This window comes from Carettochelys insculpta, chromosome 2, assembly GCF_033958435.1.
Source record: "Carettochelys insculpta isolate YL-2023 chromosome 2, ASM3395843v1, whole genome shotgun sequence".
In the NCBI taxonomy this organism is placed as follows: Eukaryota; Metazoa; Chordata; order Testudines; family Carettochelyidae; genus Carettochelys; species Carettochelys insculpta.
This window is the reverse complement of record NC_134138.1, coordinates 115,980,615-115,994,729: the sequence shown is the minus strand read 5'-3', so window position 1 is coordinate 115,994,729 and position 14,115 is coordinate 115,980,615.

Below are 14,115 nucleotides of genomic sequence, written 5' to 3'. Positions count from 1 at the left end.
GCTACCGATCCGTGGGACAGCAGTTTGGTGTCGGCAAGGCCACCGTTGGGGCTGTCTTCATGGAGGTAAGCGAACCCACAGGGGGAGGGCAGGGCAGGGGAGGGGAGGCCAGGGCAGGGCAGGGGGGCCAGAGCAGGCCAGGGCAGGGCAGGGCAGGGCAGGGCAGGGCAGGGCATGGGGGCCAGGGCAGGGGGGGCCAGAGCAGGGCAGGGCCACGCACACCCTGCTCACCCCTCATTGGTGTTGTCCCATGTGCTTTCTCTGCAGGTTGTGCGTGCCATCAACGCCATGCTCCTGCACAGGCTCATGAGGCTGGGGGACCCAGATGCCACCATCGCGGCCTTTGCCACCCTGGGCTTCCCCAACTGCTTCGGGGCTCTGGATGGGACTCACATCCCCATCCGCGCCCCGCATCACAGTGGAGGACGATACCTCAATCGAAAGGGCTACCATTCTGTCGTCTTCCAGGCCTTGGTGGACAGCCGGGGACATTTCCAGGACATTTACGTGGGCTGGCCTGGCAGCACCCATGACGCCTGGGTTTTCCGGAACTTGGGCCTGTGCCGCCGGCTGGAGGCGGGGACCTACATCCCCCAGCGGGAGATCCCTCTGGGGGACACCACCATGCCCTTCTGCGTCATCGCAGATGCGGCCTACCCCCTACGGCCATGGCTCATGCACCCCTACACGGGCCATCTCTCCGCTAGCCAGGAGCGCTTCAACGAACGCCTGAACCACGCGCGCCAGGTGGTGGAGCGCTCATTTGGCCGCCTGAAGGGACGCTGGAGATGTCTCCTGACCCGCCTGGATGCGGGCCCCAACAACATCCCCCAGATTGTGGGTGCCTGCTGCGCCCTGCACAATTTGGTCGAGAGCAAGGGGGAGACCTTTTTCCAGGGCTGGGCTGCGGAGGCCGCCAGGGCACACGTCCAGCCACCTGCTGCCCCCAGTCGGCAGGTGGACCCCGAGGGGACCCGGGTCCGGGAGGCCCTGCGGGCCCACTTCGATGAACAGGCCGCGGGGTGAACTCTGCCCAGGCCCCCTACTGCCCACCCCTTCCTCCCCCACACTCTTGCCCCAACGCCCACACCAGGGAGCACCCCACCGCCCCCCACCCCACTTGTCCTGGACAAATGACAGCACACACTTGTGGCTGAACGTAAATTTTTATTTTTCTTTCCGAAGCTTTTTTTTTTCTGACTGTAAATAAATATGTGAACCACAAACCAAAAACTAGGTACAAACGTTGAACAAAGCAATGTGTACAAAAATAAAACAATCCAAAGAAACAACTGTCCGCAATAATAAAAAGAAAACCAGGGAGGATAAAGGGGAGAACTATTTACATGGGGGGGACGGGGCAAACTGGGGGCCAAAAAAAACAGGGTCCAACTATATACAAGGGGGGGGCCACGTCCCAGGCCCCTCGCCCCTATAGCCCGGCACTGGGCATTGGCAGCCGGGAGCCCCGCTGCGCTCGCAGCCTGGTCCGTGGCTGGGTGGGAGCGGGCTGGACCGGAAGGTACGGTGGCCGGCAAGTGTCAGGTGGCTCCAGGGGTCCCTCGGCGCTCCGGCCCTTGCCGGTGGGTGGTGGGGCGACGGCGGACGGTACGACGACAGGCGGAGCAGCTGGTGGTGGGGCTGCAGGAGCAGGCAGGGCGGGCGAGGTTGCGGCCGGCGCGGCATGGGGGGCCAGGTAGTCCACTAGGCAGTTAAATGTGTCCATGTAGGCCCCCCATGCCTCCTGGTGCCAGGCCAGCTCCCGCTCCTGCAGCTGAAGGTGCTGCTCCGCGACCTCCAGCTGCCGACGGTGGATGGCCAGCAGCTGGGGGTCCGTCGCCGTCGGCGGTTGGAGGCGTGGGGTCCGCTGTCTAGCCCACCGTGGGGCCAGTCGGTCCTCGGCCGAGGGGCTGCCCTGGAGCGATGGTCCCAGAGGGCTCTCCGGGACAACTGACGCCTCGCCGGCGCTCTCTTCCGGTCCTTCTGATGGTGCAGGTGCAGGACACAGGAGAGGAGGCGGGGAAGAAGAATGGAGACAGGCGTTAGTGTGGGCCCCGAGCCGTGGCCTTTGTCCCCCCAGCCCTGTGCTGCAGGTTCCCCATCCCCGTCCCCGGGAGATGCTGCTGTGATGGATGGGGTTCAGGGGTCCCCCTGCACTGCACCCCGTCCCCTGGTGGGAGCGACTCTCACTTCACTCCGCAGGGTCTGAGAGCAGGAGAGGTTTCTTAGGCCACAGATGCCCAGTTTCTGGCAGGAGTGACAGCACCAGCTGTCGGAAGAGACAGTCCTTCCAACCCGTCATGGGGAGAAGACCCCAAGGGGTGCCCCTCGGGGATGCAGCTTTCCCCCTCCTCAGGCTGGCTGCCTTCCAGCTCTCCCTTCCCCTAGCCTCTACCTGTGGGCCCTGCCCTCGTCCCCCAAGTCCACGCCAGCTCGGCTCCTCCCTCCTGTTTGTTCAGGGCAGAGGTGTCACCTGCCAGCTGTAGCCCCAGGATCCTCCTTTGCCCCTGGGAGCTATTCGGCTCTTGTTGCTCATATGTAGCCTGAGTCTTCCTTTTGCACTCCCCCCACTCCATCACATGCTGCTGCTGCAGGGTGTCCCACCCCCTCCTCCCGGGGGCCCCTTGAGGTTCCGCTCCCCCCTGGCCCAGGGATGGGGCATGGCACTGTCATGCGGGGTGGGGGGGGGCAGGGGCTGATGGCTGCAGTGCTGTGAGGGCCATGGCCCTGGTGTCCTTGGGGCCATAGCCATGTGAGCATGTGGGGGGCCCTGGACACATATCTCTTACCCCCACCCCTCAAGCCCAGGGGTGTCCACCAGAGGGAGGTACCTACCTGTCGGTCCGCTCCCACGGTCCAGAGATCCCCGGGGGGCGGAGGCCCGGCTGCTGCTCCGGGATGGCAGGAGGAGGATCTGCAGGCCGGATTCTGCAGAGGAGGAGCCCCCCTCCTCCTCCTCCTCCTCCTCCTCCTGCCACGATGTCCCGGGGGTGGCCTCCCGGGGGGGCCCCCGGGGTGCGGGGCTTGCCTCCGGGGTGGACTCCATCTGCAGGGCCTGCTGGGGCTCGTCAGCCGAGGTGTCAAGGGTGGCCAGAGGAGAGGAGGTGTGCCGGGAGCCCAGGATGTCCCTGAGCTCCCTGTAAAAGGGGCAAGTGACGGGGGTGGCCCCAGATCGGCTGGCCGCATCCCGGGCCCGGGAGTAACCCTGCCGCAGCTCCTTGACCTTACTTCTGACGTGGTCAGGAGTGCGGGCAGGGTGACCCCGGGCAGCCAGGCCATCGGCCAGCCGAGCGAACGCATCCGCGTTCTGCCTCTTGCGCCCCATTACCTGGAGCACCTCCTCCTCGCTCCAGAGCCCCAGCAGGTCCCGCAGCTTGGCCTCTGTCCAGGAGGGGCCGCGCTGCCGCTTCCCAGCCTGGCTGCCCTTCTGGCTGGGCTGGCTGCCCTGGCTCCCCTTGGGGGGGGGTCCCCTGGGGGCGCTGGGGGGGCTGCCGGGCAGCCATTGCAGCTCTCTGGGGCTGAGGGTGGTGCAGGCTGGACGCGTGTGCAGGCTGCAGCCTGCACGTTCCCTCAGCTTCCTGCAGAGGAAGGGAGGGGGAGGGGACCTTCAAGGGGCCGCTCCACGCGGCCACCAGTGAGCTGAGGGGCTGGAGAGAGCGTCTCTCAACCCCCCAGCTGATGGCCGCCATGGAGGACCCGGCAATTTCGACGTTGCGGGATGTGGATCGTCTACACGGTCCCTACTTCGACGTTGAACGTCGAAGTAGGGCGCTATTCCGATCCCCTCATGAGGTTAGCGACTTCGACGTCTCACCGCCTAACGTCAAAGTTAACTTCGAAATAGTGCCCGACGCGTGTAGCCGCGACGGGCGCTATTTCGAAGTTAGTGCCGCTACTTCGAAGTAGCGTGCACGTGTAGACACAGCTATACTGTGCTAAGATAACCACAACTGAACCAAATGGGGGCCTAAAAGAACGTCAAGTTTTTCAAAAGGGGCAGTCATCCATGCCTCATATCTAATAGCCTCTCATTTCATACTTGAACTTAACTGTCCCATTGTTTGTGATGCTCTGGTGATGAGCGCAGCTTCTTAACAATCAGAATAGACTAGAAAAACCTTGATATTCTAGGGCCAGGTTTACACTATGAAGAAAAATTGATTTAAGATATGCAACTTAAGCTTCATGAATTGTGTAGATGCAGTTGACATATCGACAATTGATTTGAACCATCCCCACAGTGGAAGGTCAACAGGAGAAAGCCTCTGGTTGACTTTCCTTAATCCTTGCAACAGTGAGGAGTACCAGGGTTGACAGTGGAGGCCTGATGGCTTGATTTAGCGCGGCCTCACCGGGTACATTAAATCAAACCTTGGAAGATTAACGACAACAGTGTTGATTTTCTGGTAAGTGTAGATGTACCCTATGTTTCATTTTTACAGCTCTGCCCATTATTTTGAACATTTGGGACCTTATTCACTAGAGTGTCACACCAGTCTTACATTAGGATGAGTCCATTCATACATACAGCAGAGCTCTGCCTTTAGTTTGTTTTTTAAATATAGCTATCTCCAAGAGTTTCTCTTGAAGACACTAATATGACCATACCAGCAGGCCACAGGCTGCAGAATTTGTTCACAGGCATATCACATACAAACACATAGATTTGTAAGGCGAGAAGGACCATTCTGATAATCTAATGTGACTATGGCTACGTCTACACATGAAGCCAACATCGAAATAGGCTATTTCGATGAATAACGTCTACACGTCCTCCAGGGCTGGCAACGTCGATGTTCAACTTCGACGTTGCGCGGCACCACATCGAAATAGGCACTGTGAGGGTACGTCTACACGCCAAAGTAGCACACATCGAAATAAGGGTGCCAGGCACAGCTGCAGACAGGGTCACAGGGAGGACTCAACAGCAAGCCGCTCCCTTAAAGGGCCCCTCCCAGACACAGTTGCACTAAACAACACAAGATACACAGAGCCGACAACTGGTTGCAGACCCTGTGCCTGCAGCATGGATCCCCAGCTGCCGCAGAAGCAGCCAGAAGCCCTGGGCTAAGGGCTGCTGCCCACGGTGACCATAGAGCCCCGCAGGGGCTGGAGAGAGAGCATCTCTCAACCCCCCAGCTGATGGTCGCCATGGAGGACCCAGCAATTTCGACGTTGCGGGACGCGGATCGTCTACACGGTCCCTACTTCGACGTTGAACGTCGAAGTAGGGCGCTATTCCGATCCCCTCATGAGGTTAGCGACTTCGACGTCTAGCCGCCTAACGTCGAAGTTACCTTCAAAATAGTGCCTGATGCGTGCAGCCGCGACGGGCGCTATTTCGAAGTTAGTGCCGCTACTTCGAAGTAGCGTGCCCGTGTAGACACAGCTTATGTGTAACAACTGTCCATAGCCCCTCTCCCAAAAATTCCAACATTAAGCCCACAATGTCCATTTGAGCTGTAGGACCTCTTTCAGAAAGGCTCCCAGGCATAATTCAAACACTTATGTCTAACCAGCACTCAAAGACAAAAATAGCATTTTGTTCAGCAGTTTCAGTGAAGAACATGGATTTAAGAGATTCCTATGTGGTAATATCAACAAGCAACTGACTCATTTTGTGACTTGGGTCACCATGACCAGCTGCCTTTTTGTTTTTTTTAAAGTGCTTATTCAGATGTTCCCTGCAGCTAGAATCTAAAATATGTGACTGTTGCATATGGAGGCTGGGCCACTTCCATCCCCTGACAAAATCATTGCCCTTGAAATGGTGGTGAAGGCTACTAAAACATACAACCAGGAATCATTATCAAATCAAATGAAGAATTAAAGGAGAGTCATTCAAGTCTTGATTAGCTACGTAACGTGTCCTGTTTTGAAATGGACAGGGATGTGGGTAAATCAGAAGAGACACGGTCTCCATGGATGGCCCTTTTACTGTTGGTCTTGCAGGAAAGCAAAGAAGCCAGAATCAAGAGGCAACAAAGGATTCCTCCTAATAAGTGGAATCCTCCATGTGCATGGAGACAGATAGATCAGTCTATGTCACCTGTCCCTGCCCTTTCCCAATGGATAAGTGGGTATGCCCAGTCTTGTGGGAATACTACTACTCCAAATACAACAGTTGCAGAATTCCCCCCAGGACTAGTAGGAAGCAGTTGAATACACTGGGCTCTAAATTATGGCAGATGCCATTAAAGATCCCATGCAATTAGTATGTTAGGGAAAAGAACGGTGCTTTACACCCATTTCTCCCCCATTCTCCTCAGCTGTTTAAGTGTAAGTTTAGCATAGTTTAGAATGAAGCCCAGGAGGTTTAGCATGAGAAAAGAATTCACTGTGTTTGACTTCTGTAGAAGGGAAGGCAATATTTCATTACAACAAGAAGTCCTGTGGCACCTTACAGACGAACAGATACTTTGGAGCATAAGCTTTGGTGGGTAATGACCTGCTTTGTCAGATGCATGAGTGCCCCACAGGACTTCTTGTTGTTCTCGAAGATACAGACTAAAACGGCTACCTCTGTAATATTTCATTAGGAACTTAGACATTTTGCCCCCATTAATGAGCTGAACTACTGAGGTATAATTGAACTAATATGTCATTTATTTTAAACAGTTTTTCTTGTGGGGGGATAAAATGCCTCACTTCTCCATCAGTGAAGAGCTCCCTTCCTTCCAACACCAGCCTCCCAGGACCACGTCTCTAACTTTGACCCATGACAGGCGAAGAATATGTGAGAGGGTCTAAATGCTCTGGAATAAGGTAGGTAACTTGCTGCTTTGAACTATTCTGCCTTCCAGCATAAATGCTAGCACCCTCCACTGAAAGCTTTTCTTCAGACTGCTGATGAAGTTAGATATAATATCCTGTATGGTCTCTCTCAGTTCTGCAGTTTGTTGCTCAGCAGGGTTGTCCTTAGAATTTTGGAGGCCCTATGCAGTACAATTAAACTTGTGCCTCCAGACCTCATGGTAGCAGGGGGGGCAGGAAGAAACAACAATTTTATAATCTTCAGCAATACACTAATTAAATAAGGTTAAATCTTTAAACTCAGGTCCTGTAGACTAACACAGTAAATTCAGAAATGGAGTGTTGCTTGCAAATGCCTGTTAAAGGGCATCATTACCACTTGAATGGCTCTTTCACATGTTCTGCTAATAGGACTAGCAGGCTTCTTCAAGTTTTAAGTTAAGTAGATCCTCTCCAGAGGCAGCTCAGCCATAGAACAGAGATAGGAAGAGACAGAGGGTGAACATTAAGACTCAATGGTGCACTGCAGTGAAGTGCTGTGGCCTCCCCCCGACTCAGAGGTGGTGGAGTCCACTCAGAGACCCTGGTGGGCGGGCCCAGAGCCAGAACACCTGTGCCTGCCCCACAGAGGGTGGTGCCTAGAGCCAAAAGGGGCAGGGGCAGGGCTCGAGGCCCATTAATGGCCGGGCCTCCAAGCAAGGTGGAGTGCCCTCACCAGACTCCTAGGCACCAGGAGCAGGGGACTCGCCGTCAATCAGCCCGCTGGCAAGAGTTGACACCTAGCTACCCAGACCAGCCTGGGCAGCCGCAGATACGCCTGTCATTGGGTGACTACCCTGACTTCCCAGACCTACTGGGGCCCTCATGTCGGTGGACGGCCCCCTCCCCTGAGGCCCTGCCAGGACCAGAGAGGCTGCTTGGGGCTAGTTACCCTGGGGCTCCAGAAGAACCAGGTCCTGGAGTTCTGCTGGACACCCACAGTGCTGAGGCCTCTGACCATCTGGAGCCCACTGTCCTGCCACCGGTGGACTATCCCAACAGGGTAGAGATGTCCAACTGGCCAGAGCCACCAAGGGCGGACTACCCGAATGAAACCTACCAGCCTACCAGGACTGGCAGACCAAGCTGACTGGGATCCAGCACTGATGGAGGTGGAGGTGTGACCCCCTACCCTGCCTCCCTGGAGGGACGACCCCCTCACCTCTCCAAAGCCACCCCTGTCTAGGGGATAGCAACGGGTCTGCTGCCCGACCTGAACTGAGGGCTGAGGTCTTAAACCCTGTTTATTTCACTGCTGCCCCACCCTGGACTGAGGGCTGGGGTCCCCAGACTGCCTGCTTACCTGCAGCCCTACCCTGAACCAAGGGCTGAACTTCCAAAACTGTTTGTGTAACTGCTACCCTGCTCCAAACTGAGGGCTTGGGTCTCCAAGCAGCTGTTTGGCTGCTGCCCTGCCCTGGACTGAAGGCTGGGCTCCCTAGTGGCCTGCTTACCAGCAGCCCTGCTCTGAACCAAGGGCTGAGCTTCCAAAACAGCTTGTGTGACTGCTGCCCTGACCAGAGCGAAGGGCAGGCCTCTGTTTGTCTGACCGCTGCCCTGCCCTGGATTGAAGGCCGGGCTCCCAGGCTGCTAGCTCACCTCCAGCTGTCCCTTAAAGGGGACAAGGCCCAGGGAGGGCCAGACACAGAGAGATGAGCTAAGGTGGCCCATGCTACCTAGAGGGGGCGCAGTCATCGTCACATGCACCAAAAAGCTTTGGGTGCCCTATGCGACTGTGCATTCTGTGTATGGGTAAGGATGGCTCTGTCGCTCAGGCTGACCCTCAGAAAACACATTAGCGGGATCATTCATAAACCATTACACTCTTATTTGTAGCAAACAAAGAGAAAGAATGGGGCCTCTACAACAAAGAGGAGCTGTATCCACTCACCCAATACTAGTCTTTCTCTTGTTGCCCTCTGATCTGCATGTCCCTAATCCTCTGGCTGCCAGGTGCTGGACAGCTCAGTAATGGCCCTGTTCCATTCATTCCCCCAGAACCAGCTGGCATTAGCTACTGTCAGAAGACTAGATGGACCCAGTATGGTCATTCTTATGATAGACAGAGCTCATCCCTATCCAAAGGGAAAACTAACTACTCAGATGCCATCTGTCACAACCTGGACTGCCCCCTTTGCTTTGACCAAGAGTCACGCATCACTTGTATTGACTGAGAGAGTTAGAACTGCCTCTGAGACAGACTACAGGTGAAGTCTGATGGTGAATGCCTTGGTCCAACCTACGCACTGAATCCCTCAGTTCTAGGAGATTTCAGGGAATGCTGCCCTGCCAACTATTCTGGCCTAGGCTTTGCCCAGCACAGACTAACTGTGTGCCCAGTTGGCAGAAGAGGCTCATGAAATGCCTGCAAACTCAAATGGGATATTGTCTGAGCCTAGAGAGACATTAAGGGTCAGTTAGTACGACACATAATCAGCCACTGAGTACAAGTAGCCAGAGGGTATGACCCAACTGCTAACCCTAAGCTCTATCCTGCCACACAGGGAAAAACAGCAGGAAAATGTGAATGGCCTGCTGAGCCTTCCAGCTCAGCCTAAGGAGGCAGGCAGCTGTCTTCCTTTCTGCCAATGGGGCAACTCTAACACCTGAGGAGCAGTCTTTGGCACAGCCCTCCACCAAGCTGGGCTAAAATTGGACAGGAAGAATAAGGAGCCCTGGTACAGGGTGGTACTGATGTGTCCATTGTGTACCACCCTGTACCGTAAACCCACTGACCGCTACTCCTACCTCCATGCCTCCAGCTTCCATCCCAGACACACCACACGATCCATCGTTTACAGCCAAGCACTTAGATATAACCGCATTTGTTCCAACCCCTCCGACAGAGACAAACACCTACAGGACCTGCACCAAGCATTCCTGAGACTGCAATACCCACCTGAGGAAGGGAGAAAACAAATCAACAGAGCCAGACGTGTGCCACGAAGCCTCCTACTACAGGACAAGCCCAAGAGAGAAACCAACAGAACACCACTAGCCATCACCTACAGTCCTCAGCTAAAACCTCTACAGCGCATCATCAGGGATCTACAACCCATCCTGGACAATGATCCCCCACTTTCACAGGCCTTGGGAGGCAGACCTATCATTGCTCGCAGACAACCTGCCAACCTAAAACAAATCCTAACAAGCAACTATACACCGCACCACAGTCACTCTATCTCAGGGACCCATCCATGCAACAAACCTCGTTGCCAGCTCTGCCCACATATACACACCAGCAACATCATTACAGGACCTAACCGGATCAGCCACACCATTGTGGGCTCATTCAGCTGCACATCTACCAATGTAATTTATGCCATCATGTGCCAGCAATGCCCCTCTGCCATATACATCAGACAAACTGGACAGTCCCTACGTAAAAGAATAAATGCACACAAATCAGACATCAGAAATAGCAATATACAAAAACCCATAGGAGAGCACTTCAATCTCCCAGGACACACAGTAGCAGATTTAAAAGTAGCTATCCTGCAGCAAAGAAATTTCAAGAACAGACTCCAAAGAGAAATTGCTGAGCTACAATTCATCTGCAAATTCAATACCCTCAGCTCAGGATTAAACAAAGACTGTGAATGGCTGGCTAAATACAAAAGCAGCTTCCCCTCTCTTGGAGTTCACACCTCCAGATCTACTGATGACAATACAACTCAGCCTGCCTGACTGAGCTAACCTCGTTATCCCCAGCCTTGCTCTGGCCTATTTATACCTGGCCTTGCAGATTTCCAGGACCAGCATCTGAAGAAGTGAGTTAACTCACGAAAGCTCATGCTCTAAATAAATCATAGTTTAACTTTAGGTACTGTCACAAGGTTGAAAATGCCTTATGAAAATTGGCTTATGAATACACAAAACTCGGAAATGCTTTAGGCAAAATGCAACCTATCAGTTTTAAAGTTGCAATGTGCTGAACATGTATATTCTATTTGTGTGCATATATCATTTTTGTAGGTGATATTAGAAATATGAAATGTGGAGCTGTTTATAATTCTAAATGTGCTAATGAGGGTCATTACTGTTGCTCCAGAAACTTAATGATCTAGTGCTCAAAGTAGCAATCTGTGAACAGTTTTGTCTTTCCTATAAGCTTGGATTGTGGTTGGTCCTAAAAAGATGCGTAGCCAGGCCATGTGACACTGGAACCCACTTTGGATCTGGTATTTTTGCACTTAAAGTGAGAAAAATTTGAACTGAGCACAAAGGATTCCTACCTTGGGCAAAAGCAGTTTAAAGGGGATGGGGAGAGCCAAACAACTGGAGGAGCAACAAGATGCTAAGAGACCCCTGCCTGTTGCTGTTGGAAAAATCTCAGACTGAACATGGGGAAGCATTGAGCCTGAGCTAGGAGGCTGCCCAGCTTGTGATAGACATGATTAGAATAATGACTAGGTTGAGAATTGGCATGGAACAAGTTTTAGTATGTTAGGATTAGAGCTATGTTTTGTTTATTTTGTCTTATTAACTTACTTTGATCTGTCTGTTTTCAGTTGCACTTATATCCTACTGTTTATACTTAATACAAACATGGCTTTTTATGGTCAAACTGAGTGTAAATAATTGTTACCTGGTGGGAAACAACTGCTGTGTCTCACTCTTTTTTATTGATAAAGAGGGCAAACGTACAAGCTGTTTCTGTGTCAAACTTTTATACAGAGTAAGATGGATATATTTGGGGGGTTTGGTCCCCTTTGGGGCTACATTCCTGGTTATTTGCAATTACTTTATAGCAGAGCCCTCTCTGGGTTGAGCGAGTTCAGTGTCTGTGTTGCTCTGTAAGGGGTCTGTTTACCCCATTTCTGTGCCTTGGCTTGGAGGGAAGACAGAGCTTCTGGCTCAACATGACAGGATGGTAGGGTTCCCCACAGGGCAGGTTGGCAGGCTCAGTGGCATGACCAGCACACCGGGTGACCCCTGTGATCAAACCCATTACAATAACTTGAAATTATTTCTGCACAATACTTTGAGGTGTGCACCTCCTTTACAACAGGTAATTGCCATCATTTGAAATCCAAACTTGTCAGCGGGTTTGGCTGGACAGTATAATAGTTCCATTAATGGATAAACAACTCAATCAGGTTTCTGAATCTGAAATAGATTACTAACTTACATCTTACATTCTGATACATTGCTTAAACTTAACTGTTTCATCCAGAGTCCCTGCTAGAAAATTCGTTTGCTAGAATTTTCGTGGAAAGCAAATATACTTTTAATAAAAAAAGTGTTGTAAAACAAAGACAGAGCTAAATTGTTCAAGCAGAGACTCCATGGCTATAACTAAATTCACCCCTCTTCCTCCTCCTCCTCCATTTTCAAGATCCCCAAATCACTGAAGTCCTCCACAGATATGCAATTCATGTAAGCTATGTCTACACTACAGAGTTTGTCAATAAAACTCATGGAGCATCCACGCTAAACATGCATTCTGTCAACACGCTGGCAACAGAACTCAGCACTTTTGTCGACAGCCTTCTGTCTCTCCCCCAGGAGGCAGGATGCCTTTCTCAACAAAATCTGTCAACAAAAAAGGTGTGTGGACACTCTGTGGGGCCCCTCTGTTGGCAGACAGGGATTCTGGGTCACTGGGGAGCCCTATCTGCTGTGCTTCTGGTTGGCCATTCTGTCAAGAGAGTGCTGGGTATTTCAGCCACTCTGTATTGACAGAGTGGATCAACAGAGTGATCTGCTTTTGTGTGTGGCCATGACCTGTCGACAGAAGTTTTGTCAGAAGATATCTTCCCACAATAACTTCTGTTGAAAAGATCACTGTAGTATAGATGTAGCCTCAGTGTTGCAGCCAGAACTGCTGACTGCTGTGGGGCCCATTCCTTGCTAAAAACTATCATTTCTTTATTACCAATAAGAGGGCCTGATCTGCATAGCACAGTACAATGGTGTATAGCAGAGGCTATAACAGATACTGTAATTAGATTCAAGAAGCAATGGCAAGTTTTAAAGAGGAGAGTGATGAATGTTAAGGGGAACACTTAAAAACCACATAGCATGTTTCTTTCCCTTTCCCTTAAAATAAGCTCAACTTTTCAGTGGTCTTGAGACCTACATATGAACGCTCTCAAAATCTGGGAAAGTCCATTGTTTTATTGTTAAAAATTAGGCAAAATTATGGTTGTTAGATGTCTGTGATGAAGGCATTTAACCAGGCACCTTTAAATGGGTCTTTGGTGTTCAGCCAGATGTCTGACACTGAGGGTGAGTCAGAGAGAGAGATGGTGAAACCTGGTTGCCAAGGAGATGGCCTATTGCAAAAATTGCCTGAAAGGAGCACATGTCAGGGCTTGGGACCAGACAGCTCAGTTAAGTCAGCCTTTCAAGGCCTGAGGCTTCATTGAAGAGGATTCATAAGAGATTTAGCTGTTGTTGCCGTGCAGGTTCATGGAGAGTACAACAAAACAAAGCTAGTTCTTGCCTGTAATACTGCAACTTGCTCAGTTCCTGCCTTTTCAACCCCACATTTTACAAATCTCACACTGGAAGCTGGACAAATGTGAATCATTTAGGAGTTACGCGCACATTCAGAGAAACCGTAGAAGACATGATGCAATCCTAGGAACATGCACTGTATAATCATGCTACAGTGTAGCTTTTAAAGCTAATATATCATATCTGTGTAGCCAGTTGGCTGAATTGACAATTCCAATTAACACAACGTTTAATTCAAAATCGAGCTGTTAATTCAATAACATTGATGATAGGTGCCTATTGGAAAGCAAAGATGTAAAATTATTTCCTGATCCATAGCACTGATGTCTGTCTGTGCTATAGACAGAGATATATCAGTTTCTACCCACCTACAACTCACGCTGAATGCTATTTTTTGAAGATTTCTAAGCAGGGAAGTCCTGCCCTTCCGCAGCCCCAAAAAAGGGGTGAAATAATAACAGTCACATTGGTTATTAACAATACATATACTCTTGGCAAGACAGTTCCTTCAAAACTTCAGAAAGCAATCAAACCCCACTGCCATAAGCCAGTTTGCAATACAAACACTAAGGAGGAGGAGTGTAACATATTAAATGCACACATGATCATGCAGTATTATACAGTATTATATATGTATACACATTAATACTTTATGTATGCAGTACAACACATAGGCTATCTGACTAACTGGGGGCCTCTACATGCTTCTGGAAAACAAGTGATATTCCTGATAATGATTGATAATAGATATTGTACACACAAGATGAGATAACCAGGAGGCAGACCAGAGAACAATAAGACATACGAAAAAAAAGACCCAGTTCATGTTTCCACTAAGGCCCCTTTATTCTTGGTGGCAGT